The sequence below is a fragment of the Carassius carassius genome, chromosome 15 (genome assembly GCF_963082965.1).
Source record: "Carassius carassius chromosome 15, fCarCar2.1, whole genome shotgun sequence".
NCBI lineage: Eukaryota > Metazoa > Chordata > Actinopteri > Cypriniformes > Cyprinidae > Carassius > Carassius carassius.
In genome coordinates, this window is record NC_081769.1 from 9,113,322 (window position 1) to 9,131,311 (window position 17,990).

The 17,990-nt window shown below is 37.7% G+C and overlaps 1 protein-coding gene across 2 annotated transcripts in view; it reads left to right on the forward strand.

Moving 5' to 3' along the window:
• Window positions 1-17,990, forward strand: part of LOC132158072 (uncharacterized) — a 411,555-nt gene that overhangs the window by 279,542 nt on the left and 114,023 nt on the right. The gene's annotated exons all lie outside the window — the stretch shown is intronic.

The following is a 17,990-nucleotide window of genomic DNA, read 5'->3' on the forward strand; positions in this document are numbered from 1 at the left end:
GCTGTGCTCCCTGAGAAACTCATAGTCAGTCTGATCACCTGGTCCACAGAGACTCTACCCTCCTCCAATTCCTCCACCAACACTCCGTCGGGCTGCCCACCTGGCTTGCAATAAATCAACAGGACACGGCGCACTCCACTCATCCAATCTGCTCACACCTCACTAGGCACTGGCCACCCGAGGGTCAATGAAACCCTCTTGTTGCTGAAGGAACGCTTCTGGTGGCCCAACATGGCATCCAACATCAGAAGGTACGTGCAAGGATGTAGGGAATGCGCCATCTCAAAGAGTCCACGTCATCTACCATCTGGCAAACTCCTTCCTCTGCCCGTTCCTAACCGACCATGGTCACACCTAGGGGTGGATTTCATCACTGATCTGCCACCTTCAAAAGACTGTACCTGTATTCTTGTAGTTGTTGATAAATTCTCTAAATCCTGTCGTCTGATTCAATTAAAAAGACTACCCACTGCCATAGAGACCGCAGAGCTCATGTTCAACCACATCTTCTGGTACTTTTGCATCCCTGAGGACATCGTATTCGACAGAGGTCCTCAATTCACCTTCACTGACCTTCACTGCTCCGAAGCTCCAGCCTATCAACCAGGACAGAAGGTCTGGCTGTCAACTAGGGACATTCGCCTGCGTCTACCATGCCGCAAACTGAGTCCCAGATTCACTGGCCCATTCACCATCATAGAGCAGATCAACCTGGTCACCTAAAAGCTGCAACTCCCTCCTGAGTATCGCATTCACCCCAAGTTCCATGTGACACTCCTTAGACCTCACCATCCTTCTGTTCCTCTCTCCACAGAGCCTGGCGTAGCCGCAGCCGAAACCCCCCTTCCACTCATCCTGGACGAAGGCGCTGCGTACGAGGTTCGTGAAATCTTGTATTCCCGACGCCGAGGTGGACAGCTCGAGTACCTTGTGGACTGGGAAGGTTATGGTCCAGAGGAACGCTCATGGGTCCCACGCAACGACATCCTCGACCCGAACCTGCTGGACTCCTTTCACGCTAATCATCCCAACAGACCTGCCCCACAGGGAAGAGGAAGACCACCACGACGTAGGGGTCCTCGGTCCTCAGGAGCTGGCCGTGGGGAGGGGGTTACTTTCACAGGCACGCCAGGCTCCAACATCCTCCAATCACAGCGCACTCCCTCACCTGAGTACTGATCACACTCACCTGCCCCACATCAGCACTCCAATCTACCTGCTCATAAAAGACACTCACACACACGCAGTCTCATTCGCAACTAGGTCAAGCCTACTTGCTTACTTCAAGGACTACCCGGCCGTGTTATACTTACCTGTCTCCAGCGATCTCTAGTTACCTCCTGTGTTCATTGTGTGTGTGTGTGTCATCATCCTCCATCCTCTCAAACCACCATCTCTCGGGACTTTACTCCTCCAAGACACTAAGGACAGTATCACCACCCAATTCACTCACTATTCACCCCTACATCTTCAGTTTGACTCACCTGTGTTCACCATTACCTCTGCTTGTGTCTAATATACATCTTTCCCTGTGATCCTCTGTCTCCGGCCCGTCTGTACTGTAACATTAAACACTTTGGTTTTGGTCCAAAATGTATAAATATTGTTAGAAAGCTCTATAAAGCCATTAACAGCACTGTAGCTTTTACTCAAGTTACATGTTCACAATTCTCGGTCAAAAGATTTATTAGACAAGGGTGTGGTTGTTTACCTTTACTTTTTATCATGGTTGCAGAAATGTCTATTTTAATCAAAATTGATGATACTACTCTTTTTCTAAGAAATGAACAATAAATTCCCTTAGCACTCCAGTCTATAATGTTTTTTTTTTTTCAAAAGCTTCAGGTTAGCGGTTGAATATGTCAAAATGCGAGCTATTGGCCATCCATTATCACCCTAGTATATCATTGTAAAATATCCCTGTTAAAAATTAAATGAAATACTTAAGAATTTGGTTATGCCGGCAGCCATATAACCCTGGAGCCCAAGACCGGTTGCCCACTGAAGCTAAGCAGGGCTGAGCCTGGTCAGTACCTGGATGGGAGACCTCCTGGGAAAAACTAGGTTGCTGCTGGAAGAGGTGCTAGTGAGGCCAGCAGGAGGTGCTCACCCTGTTGTCTGTGTGGGTCCTAGTGCCCCAGTGTATTGATGAGGACACTATACTGTTAACAAGCACCGTCCTTCGGATGAGACTTTAAACCGAGGTCCTGACTCTCTGGGGTCATTAAAAATCCCAGGATGTCTTTCAAAAAGAGTAGAGGTGTGACCTCAGCATCCTGGCCAAATTCACCCATTGGCCTCTGACCATCATGGCATCCTAACAATCCCCATATCTGCTGATTGGCTTCATCACTCTGTCTCCTCTCCACCAGTAAGCTGGTGTGTGGTGAGCGTTCTGGCGCAATATGGCTGCCGTCGCATCATCCAGGTGGATGCTGCACACTGGTGGTGGATGAGGAGATAGCCCCTGACAAATGTAAAGCGCTTTGAGAGCGTAGAAAAGCGCTATATAAATGTAAGGAATTTTTATTATTATTATTATTATCCAAGAAAACAGATAATTTAGAAAACTTAAATATTGATAAAAATCTAGAGAAATGTAGATTAATAATGAACAATTTGTTACAGAGAGACCTAATGATATTTGGTAAAATCTTATTAATGAAAGTAGAAAGTATTTCTAGTTTCATTTATCCACGTTTTTTTCCTTAGGAGTAGGGTTGGGAATCATTAGAAATTTTCTGGTTTCGGTTCCACCTAACGGTCTAAAATCATTAAACAATTATTAAGAAATAGTGGTAAGGAAAAATGCACAATACTCAACTACTCAGTGCTCAATACTGTTTATTACTTACTGTCATCTTAATATAAAGTTTGGCAATGTCAAAATGCAACATATATTACAGTGTACAGATCTTCATAAGTAGGGTTGGGTATTTTTAGAAATTTTCCAGGGGTGCGTTTCCCAAAAGCATCGTTAGCCAACTATGGTCGCAAGTTCCGTCATTACCAACGTCGTTCAACGATTCCGTGTTTCCCGAAACCATAGTTCAAACAAACATTCGCAAACTGCATCGCAAACTTGTGTCGTTGGAACGACAGCTCTCCACCTGTGGTTAGAAACATAGTTCGTCGTTAGTTTGCTGTGTCGACGTCATTGATTGCACCGCACCTGGGCTGTGTTCTATTCAGAGTTCGACCCTATGCCCTATTCCTTTAGAAGATTTCACCATCCACTTTGAGTGATTTAAAAGACTTAAAGTTGTGGTTTAGGTTTATTACATAATTCGCCTTTTTATTATTATTACAAATTCAATTTGAAACTATATAGCAGCGTGGCCCTCGCGATTATTCTCCCTTCGAAGTGCCCTCTGAAAGCATTAATCTTGCCGATTAGAACGCAGTCATTGTTTCGTTTGTGCGAAGAAACGATTAGTTTCTCAAGTGAGTTATCTTTGTAAAAACATTCCAAATACATATGTCTCATATAACAATATTGGTAAAACAGTGTGTTAGAGGATGTCCCTTATATAAAATGTTAACACTCAAATTACAGTATTTTTATAGTAAATAAATTTTTAATTTTAAATGAATGTACCTAAATAAAGTAACAAAAAATGTATAAATAAGTGAGTGATTTTGTTGTTTTTACAGAATTAGAATACTCTCTACAAATGTGTTTGTGTGTGAATACATATATATATAGAGAGAGAGAGAGACGGTATACACTGTTTGCAAAAGTTTTTTTAAATGTTTTTAAGTGTTCATTTAATGCATATCGGCAAAGAAACCAAATATTTAACAGAAATTATGTCAGATTAAACAAATGGTTTAAACTGCAGTGGTGGCTGGATGCTGCACAGGTGACAGGACGTATGGGCGAAGAGGACATGTCACCAGCAGCCAGCTATCACCAAAGCCATGCACCCTCTTCAGCCACCTGCAAACTTCAGAAGTGGCCCACACAAATGAGTCATGTGTGCTTCCATCACTCACCCATTAGGCCATCACCCACCACTTCCATAAATTTCCAACAGCATAATAATGCAGTGTAGCTAACAACTGAATTTAAAGCATTGTTTCTTCTTATTGCCCTCTGAAGATGTGAAGCCTGATGTTGAAGGGCCAGACTGGAGAGGGCCTGATATTGGAGGCCGTGACTTTGAAGGCAAAGGACTGGTTGATGCACATGTATCTATATCTCCAAGGGTCCTTCCATTGCAACAGGCCCCAGGATGGCCAAAACTGTCTCTTCCTCTCTAGGGACAGGAGGAACTGAACTGATACCCCATCAGTCTTGTTTGCTTCCCTCTTACGTGCCACAGCCCTCTGTTTAGTCCCACTTGCGAAGTGCCTCCACTTATTCCTGACTTTGTCTGGGCTTTTTCCATATCCATAGCTAGCATCGTTTATTTTTTGAGTGATTTCTGCCCAGATTTTATTTTTGTCAGCATTTGTAATGCTATTTTTCAGCTTTGAAAATAGCTGGACTTTACTGTTTTCCACCTCCTCGAAAAGAACTGCAATTTCAAGCATTGAAAATTGGGGTTTTCGTGTCATTTTCATTAACACGTCAGAATGGCAAGAAGACATAAATAGGAAAGATTGAGCAAAATAAGCAATCCACAACAGTACATCACAGTTTTTCAAAACCCATCTTTTTTCAATTGTGGTTATGTAGCCTATCAATATTACATTAGAAATAGTATTTATCTGAAATTGTGAAATTATTGACATTGGGATCAGAAAAGAGCACATTTTTAACTCTGTGTGTCTATAATGTATTGCAGAACAAACGAATGATTGGTTATTACTCGACTCCTACGTAACGTCATTTCAAAAGCGTAATTTGAGTCGAAGAAAAGAGAAAATAAAACCAAATTACTGTAGGTGGCAGTATGTGCTCATGTCTCCAGTCAGCCATTAGATCGAAGAAGAAGAAGAACGACGGTTCAAACCAACGTAGTTTGAACGATGGATCTGCGACACAGGTACCATGGTTTCGGGAAACAGTCGTGACTAGGTTGTTCGTTTTCATAACGATGCATCGTACTATGGTGGTTAATCAGCGAGTTACGTCGTTGTACGGGAAACGCACCCCGGTTCGGCTTCTGGTTCCATTTAAATGAACTATTATTATGTTTTTTTACTATTTTACCTTCACTGAATGTAGCGTTGCTGGAAGGTAGTAAGTAATGTTGAGTAATGCTAGTGCATCAATCAGCATGTGTTTCAAAGTTGATGTTTTTTACACTATCAATAACGTTTTGTTTTTCAAGCAGGAATAAGCTTGTTGGCCATATAGTCCCTTGAGGGCTGGGACACTTGTTAATTAATTAATTAATTAATTAATTAAATATAAACGGTTAAACTTATAAACATGTACACACTCTCCATAAAGTCCAAATAATAATGCAGTCAGGGCATGGTGTGATGCAATGAGTGGTTTTCACATTTTTAAACATTTTCTATCACTTTGTTTATCACTCTTGAAATTACCTGTACACTAAATAATCTAACCCTCATACTTGCATAACAATAGCAGTCTATTTATTTAGTGGTCCAAGTTGAAGCCAGTATGTGTATTAATGACAATATGGGACATATATAATGTAATTTAGTGGCGGCAGGTGCAGCGCGCTGCCGTTAGATGGACAGTCAATCAAAACGATGTGCACAGTTATTAAAGGCGCGAGTGCACATACAGTCGTGGGAAACAATGTGTTCGGCAATTAAAGACGCGACAGCGCAACGAGTCTGTGGAATGCGCGTCATTGGAATCAGAGTGCTCAGTAATTAAAGAGGCAGGGAGGCGTGTCTGTTATTCGGTTTGTGACATCCTTTACGGGAAACGGCGAATATATATATTTGATTTCACATGGAGAATGAGAAGTCATTATATACTGAAAAGTGATATGATTAAAGATTATGAAGAGGGTGTTCTTAAAGCAATTGTTTTTGATATTATGAATGGGGTCACTAAACTTAAAGGTACAATTTGTAAGATATTTGGAGTAAAATATCCAAAAAGATCTCTAATGTTTTCAACTACTTGTAAATCATGAGAAAATTCCCATTCTAAACAGTTATACGGGGCAGTGCAGTCACCTGTCAATGATGTTAGTTACCCTTTGTTACCGCCTTTACTGATGTAGAAACCACATGACAACAGTGTCGTGGACAAATTCGGAAGTAGTGTCTAGTGTCCAGCAAACCACTAGCTTCCATAGTCTGATCGCGTCTTTGCATTGACTTTGTATGTAATCTACTCATGCAAATCCATGATTTATCTTTCCATCTGATTGATGACCGTCAGCGGTTGGGTAGAAGACAACAAATACCATAATTCCACGCTCCTTCTTAGTGTCATCAAACCACGCGATTGTTATTGTTTTGGTAGTGCGCCCTCCAGTGGCAGGTCCTACAACCTGTACCTTTAAGTGGTTACTGTTGAGGCTCGGGGCTAATCACCTGCCTTTTGGGGTTGTGAATGTGTTTGTGTGTGTTTGGATGGTTTGACAGCTCACCGCGTCTGCCTGTTTGATTTGAGTTTTTCCCCACCCTCCTTGTTTCTCCGTTGTTAACCTTAATTGTTCACCACCTGTTCTCAATGTTCTTCTAATTTTGTTCCCTTTATAATTCCCTGTGTTTCTCTGTCTGTTGTCAGACTGTTGTTACTCGTACCAATAGCTTCGATCTACTAGCTGGTCTGTGTACTCACCTTGTCGTGTCTTGTCCTGAGGCTCCAGTGTCTTTTGCTGTTTTGCTCTGCCTTTTGTTCTCACGAATGCAGTACTCCTAGAAGATTCCAGCTTTCATGTCTCTGGTACTCGGCTGTCGAACGAGCTAAACTGTGGAACGATACTCATCTGCCTTGTCTCATCTGCTTTCAATAAAGCTCAGTGTAAACCCGCAACTGAAACCAGCCCGTTTCTCCTGACAGTTACAGTCTTTCATTAATAATGAATCTTCATTTTGGTTTTGAGATTCCTACAGCTATATTAAAAAAAAATGTGATGGCATTAGTTTTTTATTACAATGTGATTTTGAATTGTCTAAACTTCCCATAAAATGTTTTACTTTTCATCAACAATTATTATTATATTGGAAACAGATTTTTAAACATAATTTTAGCCCATAACATGTATATCTGGAATAACAGGTGTATTTTGGTAAATAGAAAATCTGTGTTTATTGATGAGTGTTTGAAGAAAGGCATATGATCACTTACACATGTTATAGACAACTTAGGGAATATATTGAGCTATGATGATTGTGGCGAGTGGGGCGGGGCCGAGGGACGTGGGAACAAGGAGTGAGGCCGGCAATGATTGGGCAAATCAATGACACCTGCGACCCACCGCCGGTCTCGAGTCCCACGTAGGAGATGGAAGGATATAAAACTGGAGCGACGACAGTGAAGGACGAGAGAGGACCAGGCCTGGGCTTTTAGTTGTGTTTTGGTTTTTATTTGAGCGCACCAGTCGTCCGTGAGGGGCTGGTGCGCTGTTTTGTGTTTATTTTGTATTATTAAAATGTTATTTGATTGTCCGCCGGTACCTGCCTCCTTCTTCCGGATGAATATGAAAGTTTAATTCATTACAATGATATTTGTGATAAATATAATGTAAGTTGCTCCTCTAAAATGTATGATAAAGTAATAAAGAATATACCATTGCAGATGATTAAATTAGTCAAGGAACAAGTAAAATATTCAATCACAATTCCCAAAATACCTGATCTTATGATAAAAAAATGTTAACTTTGCTGATAAACAAAATGTTTTAACAGATTTTTGAGGAATTGTCTGTTACAACGTTGTTTTCCAGGACCAGTAAAGAGATCTTATATATTTTTTCATTATGGTAGGAAAAGAGGGTCTTAAGTTAGAACTAATTTCCTGTCAACCCTAAATGTAAAGAGGTGCATTTTAAAATTATGAATCATATTTATCCTGCAAAATAATTTTTAAGAGTAAGATTTAATGTTGGGGATTTAAGTTGCCAATTATGCAATTTGGAGATAGAAAGAGTTGAACACCTGTTTTTTCAGTGTAATTTGGTACAACCATTCTGGAATAATGCATTCTGTTGGATACACCAAAGATTACCTGTAAGACTGATCCTCTCATGGGAAAGTTTTAAAGGGTTAGTTCACCCAGAAAGCAAAATTATGTAATTAATAACTTACCCTCATTTTGTTTCAAACCCGTAAGACCTCCGTTTATCTTTGGAACACAGTTTAAGATATTTTAGATTTAGTCCGAGAGCTCTCAGTCCCTCCATTGAAGCTGTGTGTACGGTATACTGTCCATGCCCAAAAAGGTAAGAAAAACATCATCAAAGTAGTCCATGTGACATCAGATGGTCAGTTAGAATTTTTTGAAGCATCGAAAATACCTTTTGTTCCAAAAATAGCAAAAACGACGACTTTATTCAGCATTGTCTTCTCTTCCGTGTCTGTTGTGTGAGAGAGTTCAAAACAAAGCAGTCTTGATATCCGGTTTGCGAACGAATCATTCAGTTCACCAAATCGAACTGAACCATTTTAAACGGTTCGCATCTCTAATACGCATTAATCCACAAATGACTTAAGCTGTTAAATTTTTTAATGTGGCTGACACTCCCTCTGAGTTCAAACAAACCAATATCCCGGAGTAATGCATGCACTCAAACAGTACACTGACTGTATTGCTGTGAAGAGAGAACTGAAGATGAACACCCAGAACACTTTCGAGATTTATTGCACGTCAACAGACAGCAAGAGTTTTATCCTGCACTCTTTGTAAGAAAAGTGTTTTTGGCCACTAGCTTTGTAGATGCGTGTGTCACACATTACATGCACGTTCTTGCCTTTGACTACAATGAATTTGAAGTAGTGCTTATATCTCCACCTTGAAAATGCCAACTTTTCACCGGATTGCTCCTGACTCGCCATTTCTGCTGCTTCTGCGAATCTCTCAGTGTTGCCAACTTCTTTCAATGGAAAGTAGCTAAACCCTGCCTGAAAAGTCGCTAAATGCCGCTAGATGACATCATATGCTAATTAGCATATTCATGACGTAAGTGCGTCATATTATCTGCCCTTTCTGTGCTCATGTACTGCATTTTAATGCAGCCAAAATTCTCAATAAAACGTTTCTTATTTTTATATTTTAATGTTTCTGTTGTCCGACGACGGAATTAATATTATAATGACTGAAACGCGGTCCATTAAGACTACATAACCAGCTCTCAAAGATGTTAATCTCTGCACTAAAATCCTATTCACGACATTGTCTAATGAAATCACATACACATAAGATTAAGACAATGGTTGTACTGTGATTTCGGCTATACTTGTATGTAAAATAGAGTTAGAAGCAAAAGAATATCTTTTTTTTATCTGAAAGTGCTGCTCCTCTCTGCTCGCTGAATAGAGCAGATGCAGAGAGAGAGAGGCGTGTGCGCGCGCTGGGAGAGAGAGCTCGTGCTCGTGCGGCAGTACCGGAGAGTCTCAGAGACTAAATGAGGTCTATCAAAAAAAAGTCGCTAGATTTGTCGCTAGTCGCTTTTTTGGAAAAAAGTTGCTAAAAGGGTCTGAAAAGTCGCTAAATCTAGCGACAAAGTCGCTAAGTTGGCAACACTGGAATCTCTGTGTAGCTGTTGCGTGTGTGTGACTGTGTGTGTTTGGCGCCGCTGGCGCGTGTATGTAAAAACACTGGCTCTGATTGGTTACCATGAAACACATGACTCTGCCTTAGCCAATCATAATCGCTTATCTCGTTATTAACCCACCTGCTCACTCGCTGTGTGAGCCAGGGGTGCATTCGGATTGCATATTAAATCAATGCATAGTAACGCACCGCATTTAACGTTCAATAACGTTAATGGCATTGTAACGACGGGAAAAGTAATTCGTTAGATTACCCCGTTACTGAAAAAATATCGTCGTTAGCTAACGCCGTTCTTTTAAACGCCGTTATTCCAAACAATGTGGACGACTGATTTGATTTAAAAAAAAAATTTATTCGAACAGCAATAAAACATTCTAGATAGGTTGTAAATTATTTTTTAATCAAACATAGCTACTAGAGTGTTGTTACAAAAACTTCACAAAAAAAAGTTTTTCATGTATGATCATACATGAAATTGACATGCATTACATTTTTTACTGAATAATTGCAACATCAATCATACATATACAAATATACATAATCAATTTATTCTCAAAGTTTTTGATAAAAACTAGAAAAGATTTTTTGTCTGAATTATTGGCAGCCAAAAAATAAATAAAAAATATATGCTTTCGTGATTGTATGTGTATGTATCAGCTTTTTGTAACAAAAGCCAACTTCTTGGTGGGTTTTTTTTTTTTGCTAAATTTTCTTTTCACAAATTAATGAATTACTGTCACTACATAATTTTAAATATAAAACAGTGGTCAAATATGAAAAATACAATCTCTAAGGTCTCCAATTATATATAGTTTGTCAATATTAGTTTAGGTTTAGTATAGAATATTACGGTTTTAAATATGTACTGGCTTTGGGCCCACCGGTGGGCCAGTGACACTTAAGGGGTTTCAAAGCATTGAATAAAATAAAAAATAAAAAAAGTTCACCTGTTTCAGTCAATGCAGTCTGAGCCGGAAAGAGAATTGATTAGTTCATCTCACGAGGTGGGTTTTTTCCGAGTCCTTCCTTCATCACGTGATAGACCCATAGATATTGAATAAAAGTGTGTATCCAATGTGTATTAGAGAAAAAACATTTATTTCATAATGATATTTCCCACCATTTTGAATTCTTATTCTCAGATGAAAGGTTAGATTTTTGTGATTTAAAAAAAAAAATAATAGCTTAAAAGGATTAGCAATGCAGATTTATTTCCACAACATTCCTTGATCATATTTACCAAGGGTATCAACAATTCTGACCATGTGTGTATATTAACATTTATATGGGAACATATATGTTACATATATGATAAACCAAATCTGACAAATATATTTTGCAGTATATATCCATATACAGTATGTATGTATACATCCCGTAATGTATCACTATATGTGTGTGTATTGTGATGAGTCGGCGGGCCCCAACTAATTTTCATCGTCACCCTGTCTCTTAATCACTGCCCTTCACCAGGCTCCTGACAGGAGTGGGTGTGTAAGAGAGGAGGGGCACTGGAAGAGCTGGCTGGTGGCGTGTGATGGGGTGCACCAGATGGAGCCTCATCACCACCACTGTTTAAATGCCGAGCGCGCCTCTCTTTGGGAGACCAGTGTCTTCCCCGTGCATGCACCTGGTGTCCTTGTGGGTCCAGGAAGGGTGAGTAGAGGGACTCCTGCGCTGCCAGAGACGTGAGCTGCCGGACCCGTGGTCTGGATGAAAACTGCACCTGTTACACGGCCGTCAGGCCAGGATGCCGGGCCATGTAGTCCCTTCAAGCACAGCGGCCAGCGAGAGGGATGCAGCCACTGGAAGAAGCCGCTGCCCCTTACCTTGACCCTTACTTCCTGAACACTGCTCTACCTACCTGAACCCCACAGCACGACGAGGACACCAAATTCCCTGTTTATTTTGGACACTTAGAGCAGATGGAAGTTTTACTTATTCAAACTTGTTCTGAGGGCAGAAAGGAAAGTGATTGGTTTACAGATTCAATTAATGAAAATAAAGCAGAGGCAGAGTCAGGAAATTTGAACATGTGGAAGGAATACTTCAGACAGATATATTACTGACTATTTGTGGGAGGCATTTATTGAAAGGTAAGCTAATTTATCGTGTATTCTCATGAAAAAATTAACATTTTTAAAGATAATTAGTGAACAAAGATACACAGAACAATAATCATGGTCTAAATATCATATAGCATATAGCATGCATTTTTACTTGACTGCTTCATCAGTTGATTGCACAAAAGCTGGTTATGAGGTAACTGGAGTAAAACATGCTTTTCCAGTGCTTCCACGCTGTCTGTGAAACCAGTATTAGTGGAAAAAAACTTGTTCATATCTCCTTGACATTACATCAGTCAGTTAATGTTATTCATAGTACTGTTATTTTACTAAACTATTTGCTGCTCTCAGGGCAGGAGTACTCCATATTCCTATTACTGTTATTTTTAATGAACTGTGTGCTGCTCTCAGGGCAGGATTACTCCATATTCATATTACTGTTATTTTACTAAACTATGTGCTGCTCTCGGGGCAGAAGTACTCAATATTCATATTACTATTATTTTACTAAACTATGTGCTGCTCTCAGGGCAGGAGTAATCAATATTCATATTACTATTATTTTAAGTGAATTATGTGCTGCTTTCAGGGCAGAATTACTCAGTATTCATATTACTGTTATTTTAATAAACTATGCTTCTCTCAGGGTAGGAGTACTCGATATTCATATCAGTGTTATTTTTACTGTTCTATGTGCTGCTCTCAGGCCAAGAGTACTCAATATTCATATCACTTTTATTTTTACTGTTCTATGAGCTGCATTCAGTGCTGGAGTACTCAATAATCATATCACAGTTGTGTTTATTGTTTTGTGAGCTGCTCTCAGGGCAGGAGTACTCAATAGTCACATTGATGTTATTTAGTGATCTATGTGATGCTCTCAGGGTAGGAGTATACTCTATATTCTTATTAGTTATTTTTAGTGTATTATGTGCTACTCTCAGGGCAGGAGTACTCAATATTCATATAACTATTAATTTAATTATCTATGTGCTGCTCTCAGGGCAGAGGTACTCAATATTCAAATTACTAATATTATACTAAACTATGTGCTGCTCTCAGGGCAGGAGTACTCAATATTCATATTACTATTATTTTACTAAGCTATGTGCTGCTCTCAGGGCAGGAGTACTCAATATTCATGTTACTATTATTTTACTAAACTATGTGCTGCTTTCAGGGCAGGAGCACTCAATATTTATATAACTATTATTTTACTAAACTATTTGCTGCTTTCAGGGCAGGAGTACTCAATATTCATATTACTATTATTTTATTAAACTATGTGCTGCTCTCAGGGCAGGAGTACTCAATATTCATATTACTGTTATTTTTACCGTTCTATGAGCTGCTCTAGGGGAAGGAGTACTCAATATTCATATCACAGTTATTTTTACTTTTCCATGAGCTGCTTTCAGTGCTAGAGCACTCAACACTCATATAACTGTTATTGTTAGTGTACTATGTGTTGCTCTCAGGGCAGGAGTACTCAATATTCATATCACAATTATGTTTACTGATCTATTAGATGTTCTCAAGGCAGGATTACTCAATATTCATATTAAAGTAAATTTTACTGTTTTATGCGCTGCTCTCAGGATAGGAGTACTCAATATTCATACTACTGTTATTTTTTGTATTATGTTCAGCTCTCGGGGCAGAAGTACTCAATATTCATATTACTGTTATTTTTACTTAACTATGAGCTGCTCTCAGGGCAGGAGTAATCAATATTCATATTACTGTTATTTTTTAGTGTATTATGTGCTGCTCTCAGGGCAGAAGTACTCAATATTTATATTACTGTTATTTTTTGTGCACTATGTGCTGATCTCAGGGCAGGAGTACGTAATTTACATATTACAGTTATTTTACTGTTCTATTAGCTGCTCTCAGGGCAGGAATACTCTATATTCATACTACTGTTATTTTAGTGTATTTTGTTCTGCTCTGGTGGCAGGAGTACTCAATATTCATATTACTTATCAGTTATTTTTACTGATCTATGTGCTGCTCTCAGTGCAAGAGTAATCAATATTCATATTACTGTTATTTTTAGTGTATAATGTGCTGATGTCAGGGCAGGAGTACTCATTCATATTACTATTATTTTACTAAACTATGTGCTGCTCTCAGGACAGGAATACTCAATATTCATATTACTATTATTTTATTAATATATGTGCTGCTCTCAGGATAGGAGTACTCAATATTCATATTACTGTTTTTAATGTATTATAACTATTACCTAACCATTGTTCATTCTTTTAAACAACACACTATATCAATCATGAACAATATTCATTAAAAATGTATGTCAATACCAGTGTAGTGTAATTTACAGCATAGTCTACACTGCATATGTAATATATTTTTTTCATTTGTTCTATATAGTATTGATATAGTTTTTCCTGTTTATATTAATGAGTTATAGGCTAGTAAATGTATGCATATTTTTAAGAGTGATCTTTTTTTAAATCATTACATTTATAAATCAATAGACAATTTCTGCATTATTGAATTATCTTTTATTTCATTTTCCAGTTACCTGGAGGAGCTGGAAGAAACAGGACAAATCAAAGGAGCTAACAATGAAGAGGCATCTGATGCTGCTGAGTGCAAAATGGTGCAAAAATGGAGATAAATGAAAAATGGTGTGTTTGGCTCCACCTGATAAAAGCACATAATAGCTAAATTCGAAGGGTAGTTGGTTCCATGGGGACATAAGCAATTATCAACATTTACAGGGGTTAGTCTGTGATTTTATTGCTATCTGAATCCAGAATGTCATTGTTTTTTCTCCCACTATCCCCATGAAAACCCCTGGCCGAATCCCAAGGTCTTGTGGTAATTCAATTGCTGTCCAAATCCACATCTCTGAGAATAAATCATTTAAAAATTAACCGTTTAAATAAATTTTCACCACTGTTTAACACCATATACTAACTGTTGTGTATGTATATATATATATATATATATATATATATATATATATATATATATATATTATGTATATATATATATATATATATATATATATGTATATATATATATATATATATATATATTGAAATGCTAGAATGTTTGCAAGAATACTATTTACTAAATACTATTTCATAAATGCTCCATCAGAGTGATTGGATGCTTGTTAAGAACAAAAAGACCAGAAACGCATGTAAACATTTGAAATGGGTCATTATTATGCAAGTAACAGGTATGCAATACGATTTTAAAATATTTATAGGCCTACAATTACATACTTAAAATTGCAAACCAAGTAGCTTTGTTTTCCTTGTGTAAATAAGAGGTTGCATTTACTTATTAATGCTAATCTCCACATTTTTAATGACACACATCATTTTGAGAGGTAAAATTTAAGAAAACCATTTAAGCTATATTGAGTCTATTTTCTTTTTAAACCAGATATTTAAATAAATAATAAATATTGTATTATGACATTTAAATCTGATATATATTTGAGTATGATATTTTATTTAGAGCAGACAACCATGTATTTGGCCATGTCTGCAGTGCATTCCTAGGTTCATTATGATCACACATCTATCTTCTCCACTGTGAATAAATCATCAAATCCATGAGTTATCACTGAGGTGTCATGTAAATATTTTTTTTACATATGTTCATATGAATAACAATTGCCATCTGAATTGTTCATATGAATAACAATTGCCATCTGAATTGTGAGAGAAGTCCTGAGTTGACTTGGTGATACATAAATGTGATTTCAAAAGTTCCGGGTGTCAATCTATGTGCAACCACTTAATGTTCTCATAGGCTGTTGCAGAGAAATTAAGCCCTGTATTTCTAAAAATAAAAAAGAATGTGTTTTTTATTATTTATTTATTTATTTATTGTGCTGTAAATGTTGTTTTATTCAATGTCTGTTGTACAGATTGTTTGTGTAAGAACAAAATGAAATGCTGATTGAAAATAATTATTTTACAGGTCCAATATTACAATAAAATAATCAAGTATAATTATGACTTTAATTTTTTAAACAATTACAATTACAAACAAATCCACTGAATTAAACGCATGTACAATACACATGAAGATTTCGCAGCAAAGGGTAGGTGCATCATTAAACTGCTGTAGTTTTAAGATGCTCCCTTTAAACCAGGCCCTAGGTCGCCTTGCAATAAAAGCCCGTTTTCAAAGTCTCCAGAAGTGTTTGCAACGTCTTCCTGCATTTGAAATGCATAAAGAGTCTGGTTTCAATTTACACTGATGATTATGAAAAAATATAAAAATAAAAACAAAAACATTATTTTACCTGAAGTCTTTAGTTTTGGACATTGAATCATGAACATCCTCATTTTCATATATTTCCGGGACCACTTTCTTTTGTGGAGCAAACTTGCAAACCAGGAACATTACATATATGAACAGCGCACTGCCCAGCATCTGAAATATATCAATGTAAGCAAACGTAATTACTAGTAAAATCATAAAAATCACATTTCAAAACCCTGAAAAAAATTGACAATTTCTTAATGACACATAATACATCCTTAAACCCTACAATTTCTACAGCCTACTATACTCTGTTTGGCCTCAGCTACAACTACAGTGATTGAGGGCAAATTAGAGTAGTAACCATTTGAAGGACAGCCGGTGACATCCATAGGCTTGCATTATGCAAACAAACAGGTAACTGGTAACATGAAGTGAGAATGGAGTTTCTGACACTCATTTCAGCACAGTAGTTCAGAATCAATTTTCTTACTTTTACGAGACAAAACTTTATTTGTCGTGCAATTTGATCTGTAAACAGTTGCAGACCTTTTTACATTTACAAACAGCTATTTTGCAATTCATGAAAGATAATATTTAAGGGTAAAATAATATGGGCACTTATGTAAGTGTTACCGTTTACGCTGCCGGAAGGAACACGGAGCCGAGGATACACGAAATAAGGTTTTTATTAAATCCAACACATGGAGCACAGAGGTAGACACACGTAAGTTGGTAGTCACTGGTTAGTGAGTAGTAAGTGGTTAGTAGACCCGACAACACAGAACTCAAAGGACAAGGTTTAAGTACGAGGGATAATTGGGGAAATACAGGTGGATGGCATGACTAAATTAACAGGGACATGGAACACATGGGGAAATGAAGAGACACACCTGGAAACTAATCAAACCAAACACGGAAGACAGAAACTGGATCACAGGGGCAAAAACACACAAACTGAGTCCAGATATGTAACAGTAAGATTAATAAGGGAATTAAGATCAATATAACGCAAAGGGGAATGAATTGAAGTGAATAAGAACCGAATTAGTATGCAAATTATTCAGAATTAATATTTAACACTTTATCAACTATTCGTCAACCGATAAATTGAGATTAGGGTATTTGATCAATTCTGGACAAAATATTATCCTGTGGCCTACAGTAATAATATCATAAAATTAGGATAACTGATTATGAGCAAGGTAACAGAATCTACAGTTTAAGGCAGTAACTTGTAAGCACACAGCACAAGACACTGGTATGTAAAATCAAACAAGGCTTTATTGAACTACTCTAATACACACAAACTAAACTAACGAAAACACACAAACATTCATTCAAACAGTGACAGAGAAATGTAATGTTATTAACGGAGGGTGAATGGAGTCCCAAGTGTCTAGCGTTAGACGCTATTTCTTGACCGCAACCTGAGAGAATCGATCTACTAGCACTTTAATCTTATTTCGTTTTCTTAATAAGATTTGCACCAGTTTCAGCCACAAACATAGATACACATAGATAATTTAAATTAATAGTTATATGAATATTGAATACTCCTGCCCTGAGAGCAGCTCATAGTTAAGTAAAATAATAGTAATATGAATATTGAGTACTCCTGCCCTGAGAGCAGCACATAATACACCAAAAATAACAGTAATATGAATACTGAGCACTCCTGCCTTGAGAGCACTGCATAGATTATTAAAACAATAGTAATATGAATATTGAGTACTCCTGCCTTGAGAGCAGCTCATAGAACAGTAAAAATAACAGTAATTTGAATACTGAGTACTCCTACCCTAAGAGCAGCGCATGGATTATTTAAATAATAGTAATATGAATATTGAGTACTCCTTCCCTGAGAGCAGCGCATCGATTATTACAATAATAGTAATAGGAATATTGAGTACCCCTGCCCTGAGAGCAGCACATAGTTTAATAAAATAACAGTTATATGAATATTGAGTACTCATGCCCTGAGAGCAGCACACATTTCATAAAAAATCACATTC